The sequence below is a fragment of the Arvicola amphibius genome, chromosome 1, assembly GCF_903992535.2.
Source record: "Arvicola amphibius chromosome 1, mArvAmp1.2, whole genome shotgun sequence".
Classification (NCBI taxonomy): domain Eukaryota; kingdom Metazoa; phylum Chordata; class Mammalia; order Rodentia; family Cricetidae; genus Arvicola; species Arvicola amphibius.
The window spans coordinates 154,617,202-154,640,985 of record NC_052047.1 but is presented as its reverse complement, the minus strand read 5'-3'; the positions used below and the strand labels follow the sequence as shown (position 1 = coordinate 154,640,985).

The 23,784-nt window shown below is 38.6% G+C and overlaps 2 pseudogenes; both read right to left on the bottom strand.

The window, feature by feature from the left end:
* Positions 1–730: 730 nt before the first annotated feature.
* On the bottom strand, positions 731–19,907 carry LOC119804767 (annotated as a pseudogene).
* A 1,246-nt stretch (positions 19,908–21,153) lies between these two features.
* LOC119804705 lies at positions 21,154–22,088 on the bottom strand (annotated as a pseudogene).
* Between the last annotated feature and the right edge of the window lie 1,696 nt (positions 22,089–23,784).

Genomic DNA, 23,784 nt, shown 5'->3' with positions numbered 1-23,784 from the left:
GAATATTAACATTCTATTGTTTTTCTTTCCATGGACATGTTTATCACTGTACTTTTGCAAATATTTATTTCCCATGACTGTGAACCAAGGTACTGTGTAAGGCATCATAATGGTAAAGGGCATTTACCATTTTTCTTAATGTTTCAATCTCCCAAATTTGTGCTTGACCTAAAGTTTAATAAACAGCTAGTAGTGATTTCTTTGACAAAAAACAAGAATTTCTGATCAATCTTCATAAAACATTCATTAAAGACAAAATGTGGCTTTATCTCATTCAAATAGGAATTATAGTATGATCACCCTCACCTGATAATTATAACAGCAAATACAATGATAGTGGTCTGATCCTTATTACACTACATCAAGATATTTATGAGACAAGGTTGGTAGATCCTGGGGTATAGAACTCCATCAGGAATCTTCTCTAGAGTAATAGCCTTGTAATCTAACAATTTTTAGCCTTACACAAGTTCTCAACTTGATACTATTCAAAAGCCTATAGATAGAATAATTAAAGATGAGATGATAGCCTTTTGTAACAAGAACATTATGACCAAACTGGTCCTAAATATGATGTGGTTTCAGTGAATCAGATCAATTGTTGGTTTATATTATTATTTGTCTGCTTCAAAGATGTCTTATCTAAAATTCCATAGACTTTGGAGTGTTCCAGTAATGTGCATGATTGCAGATAACAGTAACTCTGATGTGGTATTGTGTTGAAATCTTCTTATCTTTGACCTTGACTAAGGATTGTCTTTTTCTGCAACCTCTTCATAGCATCTTTGATTTCCTGGTTCCTCAGACTATATATCAAAGGATTGAACATGGGAATCACCACAGTGTAGAAGACAGATGCAAATCTGTCGAAACTGGAGCAGCCACCAGAACTTGAACTCAAGTAGACAAAGATACCAGAACTATAGAATAGGGAAACAGCTGTCAGGTGAGACACACGGGTTTTAAATGCCTTAGACCTGACTTTAGCTGAAGTTGTCTTCATAATGGACAGACCATATAGCTGTAGGGTATCATGCTAGCTAAGGCATTTGTAAGCCCAAACAACGTTGTTAATATAGAAAGCAAAGCCTCTGCAAAGAAAGTGTCTGTGCAGGATAGATTTAACAGCTGGGGCATGTCACAGAAGAAATGTCTAATGACTTTAAATCTACAGAAGTGGACCTGCAGCAAAACACATTCTGAGATTAAAAAAAAAAAAAACCTTATGAGCCCTGCTGTGTAGCTTCCCATCACCATGCGAGCACACAGGGTGGGTGACATGATTGATGAATAGAGCAGCGGGTTACAAATGGCAGCATACCTGTCATAGGCCATGGCTGTCATGAGGCAACACTCACACAGTGCCATAGTGGAAAAGATGAAGTATTGAACTACACAGCCCACAAAACTGATTGTTTGGTTTTTCTGGAAGAAGTTGGAAAGCATCTTGGGGACTGTAGAAGTGATGTAGCAGAGGTCTATAAAGGACAGATTACTGAGGAAGAAATACATGGGTGTGTGGAGGTGGGCATCCATCCTTATTAAAGCAAGAAAAGACAAGTTCCCGGTCAGCGCTGTAATGTAAAGTGTGAGGAATATAATAAAGAGAAGTGCTGTGATTTGAGCGAAATCTGAGAATCCTAAGAGGATGAACTGAGTGATCTCAATAATATTTCTTCCCCCCGTCAATACCTCAGATCTCCTGTTCCCAAAATAAGAAAGAAAATAGAAATATGCGTTGATGACTCAAGTGAATTTATAACATTATTTTAATGAGAGACATTTTAAACAAAGAGCAACTTTGTAAAACAATGCCTAAGGAATGATGTGATCCTCACACACATAAACATGAATACACATATACAAATAAGTATATACACAAACCTGCGAGTAGGCACACAGCGACGAGGATCATACTGTCATGATTTGTAATTCTGGCACATAAATAACATATGTTTATGTGACATTATGAAATCCGTATTCCTAGAAAACTGTCACATGAAGATTTCCCAAATAAATTTTAAGATATCATTTCCTGACATTGGTTGAGAGTTCTATTACTGTTAAAAATTACTTATCATATTCATAATAATTTCTACAAATTTGTTTAACAAAGTATCTCAAAACTGGCCTGGATCATAGTGTCATAATTTGTTCTTCTGACATATTTTGGGAACATAAAATCTTATCTACCCAGAAAGGTTTAAAATTGATCTTCTTATGGAAGTGTCATATGAGGGGCTTCAGAAGAAGGTGGGTAGTACCCATTCTTGATCCCAAATGATGTCTCATTTGTGAGTATACACCTCTAATTTTATTGATTTGGCAATTCAGTTCTGATTCCCCTTGCTCTCTGTATTAAATTATCCCATTGGCTTCCACAAAATAATCTTGAGCAAGAGACAACAGCGGAAGTCCATGACTAGAAAGTAGCTGAGATGCTAGAGCCAGCCATTCTCACGCAGGCTCAGCCTGCACTGGGGTGAACATTGACTGCCCCCAGAATCTGATTGCTATTGTCACTGACTGTAAGCAATCATGACTAAGAGCTACACCTTGGGAGAGTGATCCCAGCTCTCCAAGTTCCTTAGATGTCTTCAGTCTTATACTTAGTGAGACACAATGACTCCAGGAAGCTGTAGATTCATAATCAGCACCCATGCAGATCAAACTACCCAGAGACATTGAAATCAAATGAAAAGACCTTATTCTTTGGACTTTTCTTGACTTTGAGTACACAGGGTCCATAGATAGACATGAACTAAAGGGCTTTGACACAGAAAAGGCTTAAAGCAGATATTTTCTTTCTGAAATACTCTAGAAATATTTTTGTTCTGACAATTATAATGTTAGAGGTCTCTGTTTTGTAAGAAAAAATACATATTCCATATGTTCCATGAAAAAACTGTTGTCCCTCAGGACTAAGAGCCAGCCAGCCATAGCACCTATGAAAGATGTCACAAAGATGAGCATGAGAAAGAGTCAGCACTTAGAGGAAGGCAACTGTACTGTTATCACCCATGACTTGTTATCCTCACAGTAACAGACATGTACAAAAGAACAAATAGACATTTCAGAAAGAAATGGGTTGATAAGGAGTTTCAAATGACAAATTAATAATTTTAATTAATGTGGGATGAGCATGTCTTCATGATCTCTGAGATCTGGTTCACCATAGGAAAATTATTAGAGGATCCATTATACACTGATACACCCTTGAGATGGAGTGTAACCCCAAAATATAAAGTAAAAATACAAAAATAAGTGGAAACCATGGTTAAGAGAAAAAGAATAAAACTCACTTCGATATAAGATAAGTTAATTCTAACAAGATATACAGATGGCACACAACACCTTTTCTGTGGTAGCTGTCTTCTTAACCAACCAGGAATGGGCACCACAGCACTGAGGAGTGCAAGGAATGCTCCTCTTTCTTGTTTTTTTCCTCGCATAATTACTCTCATACATGGGGGCTATGTCTCTCTCTGTTTTTGTATCTCTCCCTCTCTTTTTCTTTTCACACTCACATACATAAATTAACACACATGCACTCACCAGCACACACACATACTCATTTTATTAGTGTTCTGCATCTTGTGAGACAGTTTAAAGTAGAAAAGCTGTTAAAGTTTCAACTGTCTAAACACAGCTTATCTAATAAAAACATGGCAAGTTTAATGAAATGGAATGAGAATAATGAATATGTATGTATTTCTGAGTGAGAAAAGTTTGAGAAACTTAATTGGACAGCTAGGAGAGTATTAGCTATGTCTGGAGTGGGTGTGTCTGATAACTCCATTGCTAAATATGATATTTCAGGGATGATCAAAGGCCACAATGGAGAGCCATTTGGGGAAACAGACAAGAACTCCCAAGAAAACTGGGAACTTGGTGAAGGGAAAGACATAAGGGTGGAAGGGGAGGGGGAGTGAAGAAGGAAAGGGGGAGGAAAACACAAGGGAACAGGATGGCTGAGATGGGGGAAGGTCAGAGTGGGAGAGCAAGGAAAAAAGGACACATTATATGAGGGAGCTATGATAGGGATAACAAGAAACCTTGCACTAGGGAAATTTCCAGAATCCACAAGGATGACCCCAGGTAAGACCCTAATGATATGGGATGTCCTTCTGTATATGTGTTGCTTTATTTGTTGATAAATAGAGCTGCTTCCGTCTATGGTAGGGCAGAATAAAGCCAGATGAGAAATCCAAGCAGAAATATAGGGAGAGAGTAGGTGGAGTCAGGGAGATGCCAAGTAGGTGCCTAAGGATAAAGATGACAGCCACCAGCCAGAATCTTACCAGTAAGCCACAACCTCATAGCAATACACAGATTAATAGAAAAGGGTTAATTGAAGATTTAAGAGTTAACTAGAAATGTGCCTAAGCTATTAGTCAAACAGTGTTGTAATTAATATAGTTTCTGCATAATTGTTTGGGTTTGGTGGCCAGTAATGAATGAGCAGTCTCCACCTACAGAATGGTATCCAAATGACTGGAGCTAACAAGCATGGCTTGCCACACATTTTGAGTCTGGGTCCTTGTATGCCCTCTTGGGTTTAGGAGGAAAGTATCTAAGAGCATGCCACTCAGCACCTGCTCCTGAGGAATCAGCTGAATCAGGTTTGCTAGGCATGCACAGGCAGAAAAGCATGGCAGAGTCCCGCCACCATACACAGAAATATTTGCAGGCCGTGCAGTGTGCTGCATAGCAGATTTAGCTTTTACTCAGATGCCGCATGCTCATTCCCTGAGTTGAGATGGTGAGCTCAGCTCCTACCTGGTAGTCCCAGAGCTGGTGGTAAAGGTACTTCTACCATATTGAAAGGCAGAGAGAGTGAGAGCCAGCATCCAGGGCCTCTGAGACTACACTGCTTGCCATTTTAAAATGTTCCTTGTCAGAAAAGGATTTCAGATACACAATAAAGACAGACTCAGACAAAAATAAACCTCTGAATGGGTCATAGTGTGTTTAAAAGCTGCACATAGGCTTAGGAGATAGAGGGAAAAGAGTATAGACAGTTATAAAAAGAAGTAACATATTTAAAGAGACAGTGAAAGAAATATAAAAGAGTACAGAAAGTAATATAGAAGAGTCATAGATTAAAGATGTAAAGAAAAATAAACTATGTAAAGATGAAAAATACACAGTTTGGATTATGTATATTACAGTGTTTTATTTGAATTTTTTGATTGTGAATGAGTTAAGTACAGAGAGGCATTCTATTGTACGGCTGTTAAGATAAACCACCATATATATTTTAAAGGTGTCTTGACTTGAAAATTTGGGTCTAAGGATATGTTGCTTTAGAAAAGAGGTTTGGCTTTTGTTTCCACAGAAGACGGGAAACTGTGGATTCTGTCCAGGATAACATGGCTTCATGGAACAAGACCCCTCCTAGAGATCTCTTTGAGCCCTAGAAATGTTTGGCACAATAAACAGCAGGAAGTAGTTTGGAGAAAACTGCTCCCAAACTCCCAAATGATTGTTTATAGATGTTTGTTCTTACTTAAAGAGGGATATGATATGGAGATAAGTATTGTGCATTGGTATGGATCTTGGTCTTTTGGTACAAATTTAAGCTTAACTTTGTTACACTGTGTATATATACTTCTGCTCTTGTTTAAGGTATTATGCTTGTGCAGCTCATTTAAAAGTGTAATGTATAATTAAAACTAACAGATTAATATAAAGTCATTTATAATAGTCAAACTTTTAGTCATGTTAGTTAGGTTTTCTAGGTGTACAGAGATATATTTCAGATGAATAGGTATTCTTCAAATCTTTCAAATATTATAACAGTATGGCATTTAAAATGTTTTAAGAATTTAGGAACTTTTATGACAATGAGATACATCTGTTCCTGGCTGCATCCAATCTACATCAGAGGATGATAGGCTTCAAAGAGGCTCCTTATAGAGATTTTTTAACCATTTGAGCAAGAAACTGATCTTGCCTGGACTGCTTGATAGTATGCTGTATGAACTGGAGATGCAGGATCCACAGTAAAAAGGCTGATGAACTTGCCTAAAGGTGAGACAGCCCTTCCAGCTTCCTGCTTCATTAAAGAGTCTACCAGACATTCTGCAGGATGCAGAAGAAAGTGACTGAAAAACAGACAATAGAGGTAAAACATTCTTTCAAATTTCCTGCTTCATGGAAAACTTTGATGGATACTATGGGCCTTAGGCTGAAGATAGATGCCCCAATGTTATAGAAGAACTTTGGGTGACTGTCCAGGCAATGGCATGTCTGTCATTTCTAGAGTTTTGGAAGTTGCTTAAAATGAACTTCCTGGAGCCTTCTCAGCTTGGTCGATCACCTTCCTGGACCTGGGGGGAGTTGGGAGGACCTTGGTCTTAGCATAGAGTGGGGAACCCTGATGGCTCCTTGGCCTTGAGAGAGAGGGAGGGGAGGTATGGGTGGAGGGGAGGGGAGGGAAGGGGGAGAAGGAGAGGAGGGAAGGGGGAGGAGGAGGGGAGGGAGGGGGGAGGAGGAGGGAAGGAGATGGAAATTTTTAAATATAAAAAAAATAAACCATGAAAAAAAAATGAACTTCCTGTTTACTTAGGTAATATTATATTATTCTGGGGTCCTTGAAGAGTTGAAGACAGATAATTATAGTTTTTCTTAGTTATGATAAAGGATGAATTAGATATAAAGCTTTAGACTCATAAAGATAGGATCGATAAGAGTATTTTCCTCATTTTGTAAAATGTAAATGGACTAAATATTGTAACTATAATTCTTGCTTGAAAACTGTTTTGTATATGTAATTTTGCTATGTTTAAGTTAAAACCTTCCTTTTTAATTAGATAGAAAAGGGAAAATGATGTGGGATGTCCTTTTATGTAGGTGTTGTTTTATTGGTTGATAAATAAAGCTACTTTGGCCTATGGCAGAACAGAATAAAGACAGGCAGAAAACGTGAACAAAGATATATAGAGAGTAAGAAGATTCAGGAAAAAGCTATGTACTTACCAAAGGAGAAATACACCAGCCACCGCCAAAACTTTACTGGTAGGCCATAGCGTTGTAGAAATACTCGGATTAATAGAAATGGGTTAATTTAAGATGTGAAAGTTAGATAGAAATATGCCTAAGTTATTGACCAAACAGTGTTGTAATTAAAATAGTTTCTGTGTAATTATTTGGGTCTGGGTGGCTGAGAATGAATAAGCAGTCCCTGCCTACACCCTAAGCAATAGTGGAGAGGGTAACTGAACTGGCCTTCACCTGTAATCAGACTGATGACTTCCTTAATTGTCATCATAGAGACTTCATCCAGTAACTGATGGAAGCAGATGCAGAGATCCACAGATAGCACTGGGCTGAGCTCCCAGAGTTCAGTTGAAGAGAGGGAGGAAAGATAATATGAGCAAAGGGATCAAGATCATGGTGGGATACCCACATATACAGCTTACCTGAGCTAGTAGGAGCTTGCTGACTCTAGATTGACAGCAGGGGAATGTGCAGGAGCCCAACCTAGGACCTTTGAATGTGCATGACAATCATGTGGTTAGGGCAGTCTGTGGGGCCACTGGCAGTGGAATCTGGATTTATCCCCAGTTCTTGAAATGACTTTCTGGAGACCATTCTCTTTGGAGGGATATCTTACTCAGCCTAGAAACAGTGGGGATGGCCTTGATTCTGGCTTAATGTGATGTGGTCAGACTTTGTTGACTTCTCATGGGAAGCCTTGCCCTCTCTGAGAATTGGATGGAGGTTGATTGGGGAGAAGGGGTAGGGGAGAAAAGGGACCTGGGATTGGCATGTATAAAGAGAAATTATTGTTTAAAAAATATTGTGATCTGTCTGATGGGTTTGCACATGAGCATTCTGTCATGTCGCTACACTCGGTTTGTTACTTACAACTAGAAGTCATGAGCCAAAGACATGCATTAGAATAAAAGATAATTCCTACCATTTCAAAGATATAACCCTAGTAAACAAAAATGCAGTGAAAAGAATTCCAGAGAAGGTGGAAAGTTGAGATATGTGGACAAGCGTACTTTGCTCTTAGGAAATTTGAAATTCAGTCAATTGTTATTTTTGTTACAAGATTTCAATTTCTTGCTTTTAAGATCAGATAGGCTTTATAGGAAATCTTACTTGGCCCTATTATCTCCATTGTTATAACAAGAAAATGGAAAGTAGTAGAACTACAACAACCTCTTCTTACTCAGGCACAAACATGATATTTTTAAAAAATATTTATTTATTTATTATGTATACAATATTCTGTCTGTGTGTATGCCTGCTGGCCAGAAGAGGGCACCAGACCTCATTACAGATGGTTGTGAGCCACCATGTGGTTGCTGGAAATTAAACTCAGGACCTTTGGAAGAGCAGGCAATGCTCTTAACCTCTGAGCCATCTCTCCAGCCCCCCACAAACATGATATTTTAAACATAGAATATATTCTTTTCTCAGAAAAACATATAATTTGGGTAAGCACAAATGGAAACTGAGAGAAAATATTCAGGATGTGGAAGTTAGGAGATTGGCTAAGTGAAGAGTAAAAAAAAATCCCACAAATCTTATTAGATGGGGTCTAAGAGGTTAAGAGTCTCTGACCAGGAGACTCTGTGAGACCAGGCGCAAATCAGGGACATCAAGTTCAAGTGGAAATCCAGAACCTCAGAGGGAGTAAACCTGAGCCAGAACATCTGCCAGAACAGGCCCAAAGCAGCAACCTCAGCAGAAAAAGCCCCAAACAAGCAATCTCCATGGGAGGATGCCTAAACAACCCCTGGTAATGCAGAACAAACCCCAGGAATGCCGAGCAACTTCCAGGAACATGGAGTAACCACCAGGGTGACTGAAACTGTGACCCTGACTACACCATGAGGAGCAACCATCTGAGCCTTGGAACCACTAACACCTGAAAGATTAATCAGCAGAGTCACAGACAGCCCAACTACACCAATCAGAAGAAAAAAGAATGAACAAGGTAAGAACACATACAACACCATGAAAAACAGCACAACACCAATAAAAACTCATGTCCATACAACAGAAAGACTTGAACAACATTATATATTTATATATATATATATATATATATATATATATATAGAGAGAGAGAGAGAGAGAGAGAGAGGGGGGGGGGGGGAATAGAAAAAATGACCTAAAAATAACTTTAGGGTAATGTTTGAGGCTCTTAAAGAGGAAATAAAAAATTCCCTCAAAGAAATGGAGCAAAAGACAAACAAAAAATTAAAAGACATCAACAAATTCCTTAAAGAAAACCAAGAAAAATCAATCAAACATATGAAAGAAATTATTCAAGACTTGAAACTTAAATAGAGACAATAAAGAAAACACAAGATGAGGGATTTATAGAAGCCGAAATCATGAGAAAATGACCAGGAACCACAAATGCAAGCATAAACAGCAAATACAAGAGATGAAAGAGAGAATCTCAAGTGCTGAAGATACAAAAGAGGAAATAGACTCATCAGTCAAAGAAAATGTTAAATCTAAAGAAAGCTTAACACAAAATATCCAGGAAATATGGGACACTATGAAAGGACCAAATCTAAGAATAACAAGTATAGGAGAAGGAGAAGGTCAACTCAAAAGCACAGAAAATATATTTAACAAAATAATTAAAAAAAACTTTCCCACCCTAAAAAAATGCCAATGAAGATACAAGAAGTTTACAGAACACCAAATAGGCTGGATCAGAAAAAATAGTCAAAAGGAGTGGGACTGAATCAGATACCTAGGCCAGAGTGGGCCTGAGAAAGTAAGCTCCATGGGAGCAGGAGCCAATTCAGTCCTAGGACATTAGCAGACCAGGACTGAACCAGCGACCTGGTCCAGAGCAGACCTGAGCCAGCAAACTCCACTAGAACAGGTACAAGGGAGTAGCTGTTGAGCAAGTGAGCCAGAGCCAGAGACCACTGAGGGTCCAGTTGTGAATCTGGGACCTTCAAGGGAGCAGACATAAGCCAGGACCCCTGTGGGTCTAGGCATGAGTCTAGGGCCTCTGAGGAACTAGGCCTCACCCAGGACCTCTGCCCATCTGGGCATAAATCTGGGACCTCCAAAAAAGTAGGCAGGAACCAGAGATCTCTGCAGGTTCAGGCATGAGTCTGGGATCTCAGAGGGAGTAGGCCTGAGCCAGGACCTCTGTGGGTCCAGGCATTAGTCTGTGACATCAAAGGGAATAGACAGGAATCAGAAACCTCTGCCGGTCCTAGTGTGAGTCTGGGACCTCTGAGAGAGTAAGCCTGAGCCAGATCCTCTGTGGGTCTGGGCACACCCAAGCCTGGGAATGCCAAGGGAGTAGACCAGAGCCAGAGACCTTTGATGGACCAACCCCAAGCCAGGGACCTACACAGGAATGGATCCAGACCAGGGACATTTACAGAAACAGGTCTGAGCTGATATCCTGGGATAGATCAGGCCTGAGACAGCAAACTCAAAGGGAGCAGAGCAAAGTCCGGAAGCACTAAGTGACCTCCAAGAACATGGAGTGACCAACAGGGTAACTAGGACTGTGTCACTGACTATACCATGAGGAACAACCATCAGAACCTTGGATTCACTGGCACCTAGAAGATTAATCAACAGAATCTCAGACAGCCCCAACCATACCATATTAGAGGAAAAGATGAGTAGAAAACGTAAGAACACATGCAACACCACAAAGAGCAATACAACACCAGTAATACCTAAAGACCCTAAACAGCAAGATTTGAACAACCAAATATAGACGAAACAGAAGTAAAATGACCTAAAAAATAACTTCAGGAAAATGTTTGAAACTCTTAAAGAGGAAATGAGAGATTCCCTCAAAGAAATAGAGGAAAACAAAACAAAACATTGGAAGATATCAGCAAATCCCTTAAAGAAAACCAAGAAAAAAACAATTGAACATATGAAAAAAACTATTCAAGACTTGAAAAATGAAACAGAGACAATAAAGCAAACAAATGCCAAGGGAATTATAGAAATAGAAATCATGAGAAAATGATCAGGAACCATGAACGCAAGCATGAACAGCAGAATATAAGAGATGGAAGAGAGAATCTCAAGCACTGAAGATACAATAGAGGAAATAGATTCATCAGTCAAAGAAAACATTAAATCTAAAAAAAGCTTAACTCAAAATATTCAGGAAATATGGGACACCATGAGAAAGCTAAATCTAAGAATAATAGGTATAGAAAGAGTTCAACTCAAAAGCACAGAAAATGTATTTAACAAAATAATAGAAGAAAACTTTTTCAACCTAAAGAAAGATATGCCTGAGAAGTTACAAGAAGCTTACAGAACACCAAATAGACTGGATCAAAAAAAACATCTCCTCACCACATAATAATCAAAACATTAAACATACAGAGTAAAGAAAGAATCTTAAGGGCAGCAAAGGAAAAGGGCCAAGTAACATATAAAGGCAGACCAATCAGAAATACACCTGACTTCTCACTGGAAACAATGAAAGCCAGGTTGTGGTCAAACGTTATGCAGACATTAAGAGATTACGGATGCCAGCCCAGACTACTACACCTGGCAAAACTTTCAATCACCATAGAAGGACAAAACACGATATTCCGGGCTGGAGAGATGGCTAGGAGGTTAAGAGCACTGACTGCTCTTCTAGAGGTCCTGAGTTCAGTTCCATGGTAGCTCACAACCATCTGTACTGAGATCTGGCGCCCTCCTCTGGCGTGCGGGCATACATCGAGGCAGAATGTTATATACATAATAAATAAATCTAAAAAAACACGATATTCCATGACAAAACAAGATTTCACCAATACCTAACCACAAACCCAGCCCTACACAAAATACTAGAAGTAAAACTCCAACCCAAGGAAGTTGGCCACACCAACAAAAACACAGATGATTGATGGTCTCACAGCAGCAAATCCCAAAGAATGGAAAAATGCACAAATTAACATTACCAACAATGAAAACTAAAGTAACAGGAGATAGCAATCACTGGTCATTAATATTCCTTAATATAAATGAACTCAACTCACATATAAAAACACGAAGAGACCATGGATGCGAGCCCAGACTACTGTACTCAACAAAGCTTTTGTTCAACATTGATGGAGAAAACTATATATTCAATGACAAAAACAGATTTAAACAATATGTATCCACAAACCCAGCCTTACAGAAAGTACTAGAAGGAAAACCACAGCCCAAGGAAGCTAACTACACCCACAATAACACAGGTATCTGATGACCCCCACCAGCATAACCCAAAGAAGGAAACACACACTACTACCGAAAGATAACCAGAGTTAACAACCACTGGTCATTAATATCGCTTACTATCAATGGTCTCAATTCACCTCAGAAAAACCCTACCAAATACTCAGAGACTATTATACCAGACAGTAATCTTGAAACTTAACCATAATTTTACTTTCACAAGATCCTATAGAAAGAACATTGCCCCCATGACAGCTGGAAGTAATTGTAGAAGACGCCAATCCCCTCTCCCAACAAAGTTTGTCTTCAGGGTTAGGGACATCATTTAAGGGTTGATTCTAATTGGTATAGGGTTGGGGGTTAGGGGAAAATTTTGTAGGCTCAGGAATTTCTTTGAATAAAAAAGGGAAAATTGGTTAGGATAATAGATTAGTGAGTAATAGAGCGAATACTTGTGAGCTATTATTTATAGGTAATTTACATTGGTATAGATTCTTATATATTAATACAAGCTTGAATTATATTGAATATGTTCCTATTTTCATCTACCATATTTGTATACCTAGGCAAAGTTATCTTGTCATATTGTATGCATGTATGCTTCTACCACTGCTTAAAACATTTCTGTATATTAATGCTATTTTAGGATATATTTATCATATTGCAATGTACATTTCTGCCTCTGATCAAGATACTTATACATTGTTTACATTTTGAGGTCATCGTACTCATTTGTCGCACAATTGTTTATCGCATAGTTTTCTAATATGAAGTCTTAGTCTTTAAGTTATATAGGTATTAAGAATTATAGATCAATAGGCATCTGTGTTTGTCATAATTAGATTAATCAGGTTCTTTAGATACATAGAGATTATATTCTGCATAGATATGTAATCTTCAACCACTTCGAAGAGCTCTAGAATATGGCATTTGAATAACTTAGGGTTCTGTTGAAGTGAGACATGATTGTTCCTCGCAGCACCAATCTATTCCCAAGAGAATGTTGAGCACTGAAGACACTCCACTTGAAGCTTGTTTTCTTCTTGACAAAACTGGCCTTTGGGCAAGAAATTGCCCACACCTCAACCACTGACAAGGTACATGGTATTCAGATATGGAAAAGCAGGATGGTCAAATCTTGCCAAGACAGGATAAGATAGTTTTGAAAAATTTCCTGCCTCTGAAAATGGTCTGTCAACTTCTCTATGCCTTAGCCAAAGTTGTTTGCTTCAATGTTGCAAATGAGACTTTGGGTTATTGCTTAGGTAGCCAGTTGTCTCTGTCATTTGTTGCACATTTTGGAAGTTTCTTGATTGCACTTCCTGCTTACTCAAGTAATATTATTTCCCTTCTCAGATCTTTGATGGGGTTTAAGACTAGATAGTTGTAGTTAATTTCCTCTCATGACTTGGCCAAGTTATTTATTATATAAGACTTAAACTCATTAGGATAGAATAATAATTGAATATATTTGTTCTTATTTATATAATTTTGTATTAGACTTAGAACTCTCTTATTTAAACAAAAGGGGGAGGTGCTATAGGAAATCATACAGCCAATAGCCTTTAAGTTGACTGCCTACTGAGGCATGGCCTCTTATACTATTTATGCCGATGTAAAGCACATGTCTGGCCTCTCTTCCAGCTGTGGGATTTGATTTCTGTTCTCCGTTCCAGCAGATGATTCTGATTTTTGAGTCTACCCCTAAATAAATAACCATCTGTTATTCTCAATTCTGAGCTAGTGTGGGATTTCTTTTAAGCATCCTTCTTCACAAGGCCAAATGGATCAAAGACCTCACCATAAAGCCAAACACACTGAACCTCATAGAAGGGAAAGTGAGAAGAACACATTGGCACAGGAGACCACTTCCTAAATATAACCCCAGTAACGCAGACACTGAGAGAAACAATAATAAAGAGGACTTCCTAAAACTGAAAAGCTTCTGTAAAGCAAAGGACACAGTCAACAAGAGTAAACAGTAGCCTACAGAATGGAAAAAAAACTTCACCAACCCTACAACAGACAGAGGACTGATCTCCAAAATATACAAAGAACTCAAGAAATTGGTCATCAAACGAATAAATAATCCTATTAAAATGGAGTATAGACCTAAACAGAGAACTCTCTTATATTTTTGGTTGTGAACCTAGCCTTTAACAGCTGAGCCATCTCTCAGCCCAAACAGAGAACTCTCAAGAATAATCTAAAATGGCTGAAAAACATTTAATTAAATGCTCAACATCCTTATCCATCAGAGAAATGCAAATCAAAACAACTCTGAGATTCCATCTTACATCTCACATTCCTGTAAGAATGGCCAAGATCAAAAACACTAATGACAACTTATGCTGGAGAGGATGTGGGGTAAAGGAAATACTCCTCCATTGCTGTGGGAGTGTAAGCTGGTACAGTCCCTTTGGATATCAGTATAATGATTTCTCAGAAAATTAGGAAACAACCTTCCTCAAGACCCAGTAATACCACTTTTGGGTATATAGCCAAAGGACGCTCAATCATGCCACAAGGACATGTGCTCAACTTTGTTCATAGCAGCTTTGTTTGTCATAGCCAGAATCTGGAAACAAACTAAATATCCTTCAACTGAAGAATGGATAAGGAAAATGTGGTGCATTTACACAATGAAGTATACTCAGCAGAAAAAAAAATAACGACATCTTGAGATTTGCAGGCAAATGGATGAATCTAGAAAACATCATTTTGAGTGAGGTAACCCAGACCTAAAAATATCATATGTACTCACTCATAAGTGGCTTTTAGACATAAAGCAAAGAAAACCAGCCTACAACTTATAATACCAGAGAACCTAGACAACAATGAGGACCCTAAGAGACATATACATAGATCTAATCTACATGGAAAACAGAAAAGGACAAGAGCTCCTGAGTAAATTGGGAGCATGGACCATGGGAGAGAGTTGAAGGGGAGTGGAGAGGAAGGAAAAGGAGCAGAGAAAAACATATAGCTCAATAAAATCAAATTAAAAAAAAGAAAATCTTATTAGATGGTGGAGTTCTCCTTTACAAATGATAGGCCACAAGATAGCTGATTCTAACTTCAAGGTTTACCTTCTACACTTCACCCAATCTAGAGAAAGACAGTATCCTTGCCATATGGTAAAACTACACATATTTCAAATAATTTTCCAGGAAGGGCACTAGTGTATTCCTAACAAATGTTTTTGGCCATTAACCTGGCTGTCTAGTGGTGAGACAGTGAGAAAGCAACACTAGGGAATCCTCTTAAATGTGCTGTTCAAAGCCAAAGTAAAAAGGAAAAGCCAATTATAGAACATACTACAGACACTAGCTCTTTGGCATCATGGTTGTCATGGAGATATTTCTAATAATTACAAGTCCAATTTACCATTGCATCAATTCTTAACCTCCCCTGTGATCCTATTATGACACTAGATAGAATGTTACTGACCCTGGAGATACTTGATCTCCAAAGGACATAAGGATCTTCCAGTCCCCAATTCTTAATTGCTGGGAGATAAACTTGAGTTCAGAGATGTTAGAGGAGTCTCCCAAGATAGTAAAAACTAGCTAACAACATAGGTTTATATTGATAAATACATATGCATACAATGTAAAAAGCACTTTGTTTTATATAGATATGCATGCACATTTTCTCAAATATCTGTTGTGACTCAATCAATACAGCACCTGTAATGGAACTGCAACATATCCAATGTATACATGAAGAAGCAAAGGCAATAGCTATCTACCATTTCATGACAAGAAGTTCAGGATAGAGAATGATCGCAACCTTTGGTGGTGGTTACCATAAAGTAAAATTTGCTGAAAACTGGCAAGATGCTCATTCAGTGAGGGTACTTGTATCAAACTTAAGACTGAGCTTTTGGGAGCACATGGTGGAAAGAGAGAACTCACTCCCAAAGTTAGACCTCTACCCTACACACAAGCACACACACACACACACACACACACAAACACAAACACATACCTGCATGTCATTGAGAAAGTACGGATAAAATGATTATAAAAGTCAGTGGATGGGAAGGACAATTTTAAAGCAGTTTTGTCAGGAAATGACATGTCCATTGCACTTAAGAACTCAGCCACTCTGGATGTCTGTACAGACCAAACTACTAAATTCCAGCATAGATGGGGAGGCTCAAACAGGCCCACCACTAGTTGAAGAGCTTTAGTAGGTGAAGGATCATGAAATTCAATGTCCTTCAAGGAAGTGTCCCCTAAGAGATTGCCCACACTTGCCTCTACAATCATACTTGTATAAATAACACTGACTAAACTCAGTGGAAAATACAAAAAGAAAATAAAGGGAGACAGATGCTCTGGGGTAATCAGAGGTAGAGCCAGTGGTTAATATGATCAAAATTTATTTTAAACATTGGAAAATTCTCAAATAATGAATAAGGAAGGTCATATGGAAAACTCTGAAGAGAGGAAATGAAAGGCAGAAATTATATAATTATATTATACTCTCAAAACAAAAGGATACCAGCTGAGCCAGCAACCTCCACAGGAGCAGGCCAAAGCCAGCAATCCTGATTGGGCCAGGCCCAGGACAGCAACCTCTGTGGCAGCAGGCCTAAGACAGTGACACCCGTGAGACAAGGCCCAAGTTAGCAACCTTCAACAGTGCAGACCTTAGACATCGACCTCTGCCGGCCTAGGCCCAAGCGAGCAACCTCCACATGACCAGGTCTGAGTCTGCAACTCTGCTGGAGCAAGCCTGAATCCGCGACCTCTGCCAGAGCAGGCTTAAGCCGGAGACTTTGTGACCAGGCTCCCGGCCTGAACTAGTGACCTCCCCAGGAACAGGTACAAGGGAGTGACCTCCCAGGGACCAGGTCTGAGTGAGTGGTATCTATGGAACAGGGCCCAAGACAGTGACCTCTGAAGGAGCAAACACAAGCCAGCAAACTCAATAGGATGGGGCCAAGGCCAGAAACCTCCATGGGCGTAGGCCCAAGTAAAGGAACTCTGTGGGAGCAGGCCCAAGCCAACAACAACCACAGGGCCAGGCCTGAGCCAGCAACTTCTATGGGAGCAGGCCTGAATGACCTCAGGAATTGCAGAGCAACCTCCCGGGGTGCAAGCAACCTTCTGAAATGCCAAGTGACCTCCAGGATCACTGGAACTGTGGTCCTACTCCAACACGAGAAGCAACAATCAGAGTTCTGAGTTACTGGCACCTGGAAGAGTAATTACCAGAGACTGACCCCAGCTACATCAATCAGAGGAAAAGATGAGTAGACAAGGTAAGAATGCACTCAACACCACAAAGAGCAACACAACACCAACAAAAGTAGTAGTAGCTCTAAAGCAACTAGACTTGAGTACCCCAATACAGATGAGGCAGAAGAAAATGACCTAAAAATTAAATTTAGGAGAATATTTGAGGCTCTTAAATAGGAAATAAAAATTTTGTCAATGATATGGAGAAAAAAGAACAAATCAACAAATTCCTTAAAAACCAAGAAAAATCAATCAAACAGGTAAAAGAAACAATTCAAGACTTGAAAACCAAAATAGAGACAATAAAGAAAACGCAAACTGAGAAAATTCTGGAAACTGAAAATATGGGAAAATGATCAGGAACAACCAATCCAAGCATAAACAGCTGCATACAAGAGATGGAAGAGAGAAACTCAAGCATTGAAGATATGATACAGGAAATAGAATCATCAGTCAAATAAAATGTTAAATCTGAAAAAGCTTAACACAAAATATTTCTGAAATATGGGACAGCATGAAAGACCAAATCTAAGAATAATAGGGATAGAAAGAGAAGTCCAAAACAAAACACAGAAAATATATTCAACAAAATCATAAAAAAACTTTACGAACCTAAAGAAAGATGTGCATATGAAGATACAAGAAACTTATAGAACACCAAATAGACTATACCAAAAAGAAATCTCCTTACTACATAATTAAAATACTAAACATGCAGAATAAAGAAAGAATATTAAGAGCTGCAAAGAAAAAAATGCCAAGTAACATATAAAGGCAGATTTATCAGAATTATACCTCACATCTCAAGGGAAACAATGAAAGGCAGAAGCGTTATAGAGACATTAAGAGACCACAGATGCCGACCTAGACTACTATACCCAGCAAAACTTTCAATAACAATAAATAACCAAAACAAGATATTACATGACATAATCAGATTTAACCAATACCTAGCCACAAACTCAGCCCCACACAAAGTACTAGAAGGAAAATTTCAACCCAAGGAAGTTGGCTACATCCGCAAAAACACAGACAATAGATGATCTCACAGCAATAAATCACAAAGAAGGGAAAAACACACATAACAACACCAACAATGAAAACTACAATAACAGGAGACAGCAATCACTAGTCATTAATATCCCTTAATAAAAATGGACTAACTCACCTATAAAGAGACATGGGCTAATAGATTAGATACAAAAACAGAATCCATTCTTCTGCTGCATACAAGAAACACACCTCAATCTCAAAGACAGACATCGCCTGAGAGTAAAGAGTTGAGAAAAAGTTTTCCAGTCAAATGAACCTAAGAAACAAGCTGGTGTAGTCATCCTAATAACTAACAAAATAGATTTCAAAATAAATTCAATTAAAAGAGACAAAGAAGGACATTTCAAATGTGTCAGAGGAAAATTCATCAAGAGAAAATCTCAATACTGAACTCCTATGCCCCAAATACAAGGGCACCCTCATATGTAAAAGAAATATACTACTCATACTACTAAGGCTTAATTGATACATCAAACAACACACACTAATAGTGGGACACATCAACAACCACTCTCACCACTGGACAGGTCTGCAAGACAGAAACATACCAAAGGAAAAAGGAAACTAACAGATGTTATAACTCAAATGGACTTAATAGACATCTATAGAACATTCCATCCAAACATAAAAGAATATACCTCCTTGAGAGCACCTCATGGAATCTTCCCAAAAATTGACCATATACTAGATAACAAAACAAACCTCAACAGATACAAAAAAAATTAGAATAACCCCATGTATCTTTGCAGATCACCATGGCTTAAAATTAAAATTCAACAACAACACTAACTTCAGAAATCTGACAAACACATGAAAATTAAACAATGCTCACCTGAATCACCAATGGGTGAAGGAAGAAATAAAGAAAGAAATTAAAGAGTAAATTGGGAGCATGTAGATTATGGTAGGGAATAGAAGGGGAGGAGGAGAAAGGGAGGGGAGCAGAGAAAAATGTATAGCTCAATAAAATCAATTTTTTTTTTTTTTGGTTTTTCGAGACAGGGTTTCCCTGTAGTTTCTAGAACCTGTCCTGGAACTAGCTCTTGTAGACCAGGCTGGCCTCGAACTCAGAGATCTGCCTGCCTCTGCCTCCCGAGTGCTGGGATTAAAGGCGTGCGCCACCACCGCCCGGCAATAAAATCAATTTTTAAAAAAGAGTTAGAGACAGGCCCACTCCCACTGTTAGAATTCCCCAAGAACACCAACCTATAAAACCATAATACATACTCAGAGGACATAGCTCAGACACATGCAGACTCACAGTGATTATCACTTCAGTCTCTTTGAGTTCCTATGAACCCACCTAGTTGATTTTGGAGGTAATGTTCTTAATCCCCCTACCTTATCAATACTGGGGTTATCAGTGTAACCTCTCCTCTTGGCTATGGAAGAATAGTAACATTTCACTGTTTTCATTTCCACAGACATGTTTATCACTGTACTATTACAAATATTTAGTTCCCATGACAGTGAACAAGGTATTGTGTAAGGTGATCCTGCATCATGTTGGTGAAGGTCAGCAGCTCCCCTGAAATACTGGCAAATACCAGCTTAAATTTCGAGGTATTATCCTAAAATCATTACATTACTGTTTAAAAACACACCATGATGGGAATCACAAATGCTGAATATACATAGACAATAAAAAATAATGTGCTAGTATGTCATGTATTTTTAATCTCAGCAATTTTGAATGTCCAATAACTATATTACAATGAATTCACACGTCTTCTAAGACCAAATTTAAGCAACTACCTTAAATATCAATATATATTTTATGCAGTGATGTGATTCACTACATTAACCCAGAGCAAACTTACTAATGTAATATAGATTAAGAGTGATTAGGGCCCCTTCATTTCATATGTAGCAATTATATTATAACACACACATGCACACACACGTGTATATATAATACACACACATATATATATGTATATATATATACATATATATACATATATTAGCTACTGTTCCATAAGATACTGCTATAGGTCAGGGATTTCGATGGTCCAGTAATCAAACCATCAGATTACTGAGGAATTGGCACTGAAGAAACACTGTCTTTTTCACCATTTTTCTTAATGATTCAATATCCCAATTTTGTGTCTGACATGAAGTTTATTAAGTGGAAAATCATGCTTTCCTTTGACAAAATCAAGCTATTCTGACTAATCTTCTTGAAAGTCACAATAAACTCAACACCTGGGTTTTTTTTCAAATGGGAAGTTTAGGTATGTTCATCCTCACCGGATCAGTATCACAGGAAATGGAAAAGTGGTAGCTGGTCCCTATTACACTACATCAAGGTGTGTATGAGACAAGCTTGGTAGACTCTGGGGTCACGGATTCCATCAGGAATGTTCTCTGGAGGGACAGCCTTGGAATCTAGCGGTTTTCAGCCTTGCAAACTTTCTCCACCTGATATAACTAAAATACTATAGATACAATAATTAATAATGAGATGGCCATTTTGTAATGAGGAAATTATAACCCTACTGATCCTAAAAAAGATGCATTTCCATGACATCAAATCAATTGCTGGTTTACATTGGCATGTTATCTGTTTCAAAGTCATCTTTATTTAAAGTGTCATGGACTTTGTAATGTTCCAGCAATGTACACATGATTGTGGATAACAGTAACTCTGACTTGGTATGATGTTGAAATTTTCTTATCTGTGACCTTTGCTAAAGATTGTCTTTTTCTTCAACCTCTTCATGGCATCTTTGATTTCCTTGTTTCACAGACTATATATCAAAGGATTTAACATTGGAATCACCCCAGTGTAGAGGACAGATGCAAATTTGTCAAGGCTGGAGGAACCACCAGAGCTGGAACACAAATAGACAAAGATACCAGAACTATAGAAAAGGAAAACAGCTGTCAGCTGAGATGCACAGGTATTGGATGCCTTAGACCTGCATTTAGTTGAAGTGATCTTCATAATGGACAAGACAATATAGCCATAGGATATCATGATGGCTAAGGCATTTGTAAAATCAAACAACATTTTTTTGCCTGACCTGAGCAAAGAAAGTGTCTGTGCAGGTAGATTTAACAGCTGGGGCATGTCACAGAAGAAATGTCTGATGACATTATGACCACAGAAGCGGAGCTGCAGCAAGGCACATATCTGAGATAAAGAACCTATGAGCCCTGCTGTGTAGCTTCCCATCACCATGCGAGCACACAGGGTGGGTGACATGATTGATGAATAGAGCAGCGGGTTACAAATGGCAGCATACCTGTCATAGGCCATGGCTGTCATGACGCAAGATTCTCTCAGTGCCATAGTGGCAGAGAAGAAGTACTGAACTATGCAGCCCAGAAAGATGATAGTATGGTTTCCTTGGAAGAAGCTGGAAAGCATTTTTGGGACTGTAGAGGTGATATATCATGTGTACAAAGGACAGATTACTGAGGAAGAAATACATGATGTGTGGAGGAAGGAATCCACCCTTATTAAAGCAAAAAAAGGACAGGTTCCAGGTCAGTGTTGTAAAATGTGAGGAATATAACAAAGCGCAGTGTTGTGATTTGGGGGAAATCTGAGAATCCTAAGAGGATGAACTGGGTGATCATGGTAATATTTCTTCCCCCGATCATTACCTCTGTGCTCCTGTCCCTAAAGCTAGAAAGGACAATGTGTTGCAGACTCAAGCGAAATTACAGCATTATCTTAATGAGAGACATTTCAAACTTAGATTGCAATAACAGCTTCTTAAAATAATATCTAAGAAATTATGTGATTACACACACATGAGCATGTACACATATACACAATAAGTATATACACATCCTGTGTATACACACATGTATAAGTACACAGGAAGAGAGAGAGACTTGAATCATACTGTCATGATTTGCACTTCTGACAAACTTGGGAACACAAAATTGTATGTTCTCAATAAAGTTTAAAATTGGTCTTCTTAAGGAAGTGTCATATGAAGGGCTTCAGAAGAAGGTGGATACTGCCCACTCTTGATCCCAAAGGAGGTCTCACTTGAATATGTTCCTCTAGAAAACAGGACAGTTGAGAGATTTTATTGATGTGGCAGTTCAATTCTGATTCCCCTTGCTCTGCATTAAACTACATCAGTGCCTTCAACACAATGATCATGAGCACATACTGTAAAGAGAGGACAGCAGAAGTCCTTGACTAAAAAGTCACTGAGATGCTGGAGTCAGCCATTCACACAGGTTCAGCCTGCACTGCAGAGCACAGAGACTATCCATTAGATTCTGATTGCTATTACCACTGGTTGTCAGTAATAATGACCTTGGGAGATGATGTCAGGTCTAAAAGTCCCTGAGATGTCTTCAGCCCTATAGACAGTGAGACACAATGACTCCAAGCAACTGTAGAATCAGAATCAGCATCTATGCAGATCAAACCACGCAGGGACATTGAAATGAACTGAAAAACCTTATTCTTTGGCCCTTGCTTGACTTCAAATACACAGGGTCCAGAGACAGACATGAACTTAAGGACCCTGACACAGAAAAGGCTTAAAGCAGGTATTTTCTTCTGAAATACCCTAGAAATCCTTTTGTTCTGACAATTAAAATGTTAGAGGTCTCTGTTTCATAAGAAATAACACTTATTATCTATATTCCCTGAAAAACTACTGTCCTTGAGGAGTTGGAGCCAGTGACAGCACCTGTAGAAGATGTCAGAGAGATGAGCATGACATAGAGTGGGCACTCAAAGGAAGGCAACTGTGCTGTTAACATCCATGGCTCGTTGTCTTCACAGCACATGCACCAAAAACAAATAGACATTTAGAAAGAAATGCATTGATATGGAGTTTCTAATGACAAATTTCATAATTTTAATTATTGTGCAATGAGCATGCCTTCATGGTCTCTGATATTTGGTTCACTCTGGGATAATTATTAGGGGATCCAATATACACTGAAACACTCTTGAGATGGAGAGTAACCCCAAAATATAAAGTAAAAATACAAAAATAAGTGGAAACCATGGTTAAGAGAAAAAGAATAAAAACTCACTTCGATATAAGATAAGTTAATTCTAACAAGATATACAGATGGCACACAACACCTTTTCTGTGGTAGCTGTCTTCTTAACCAACCAGGAATGGGCACCACAGCACTGAGGAGTGCAAGGAATGCTCCTCTTTCTTGTTTAAGTTTTCCTCGCATAATTACTCTCATACATGGGGGCTATGTCTCTCTCTGTTTTTGTATCTCTCCCTCTCTTTTTCTTTTCACACTCACATAAATAAACACACAGGCACTCATCAGCACACACGCATACAAACATACGCACTGTGTGAAT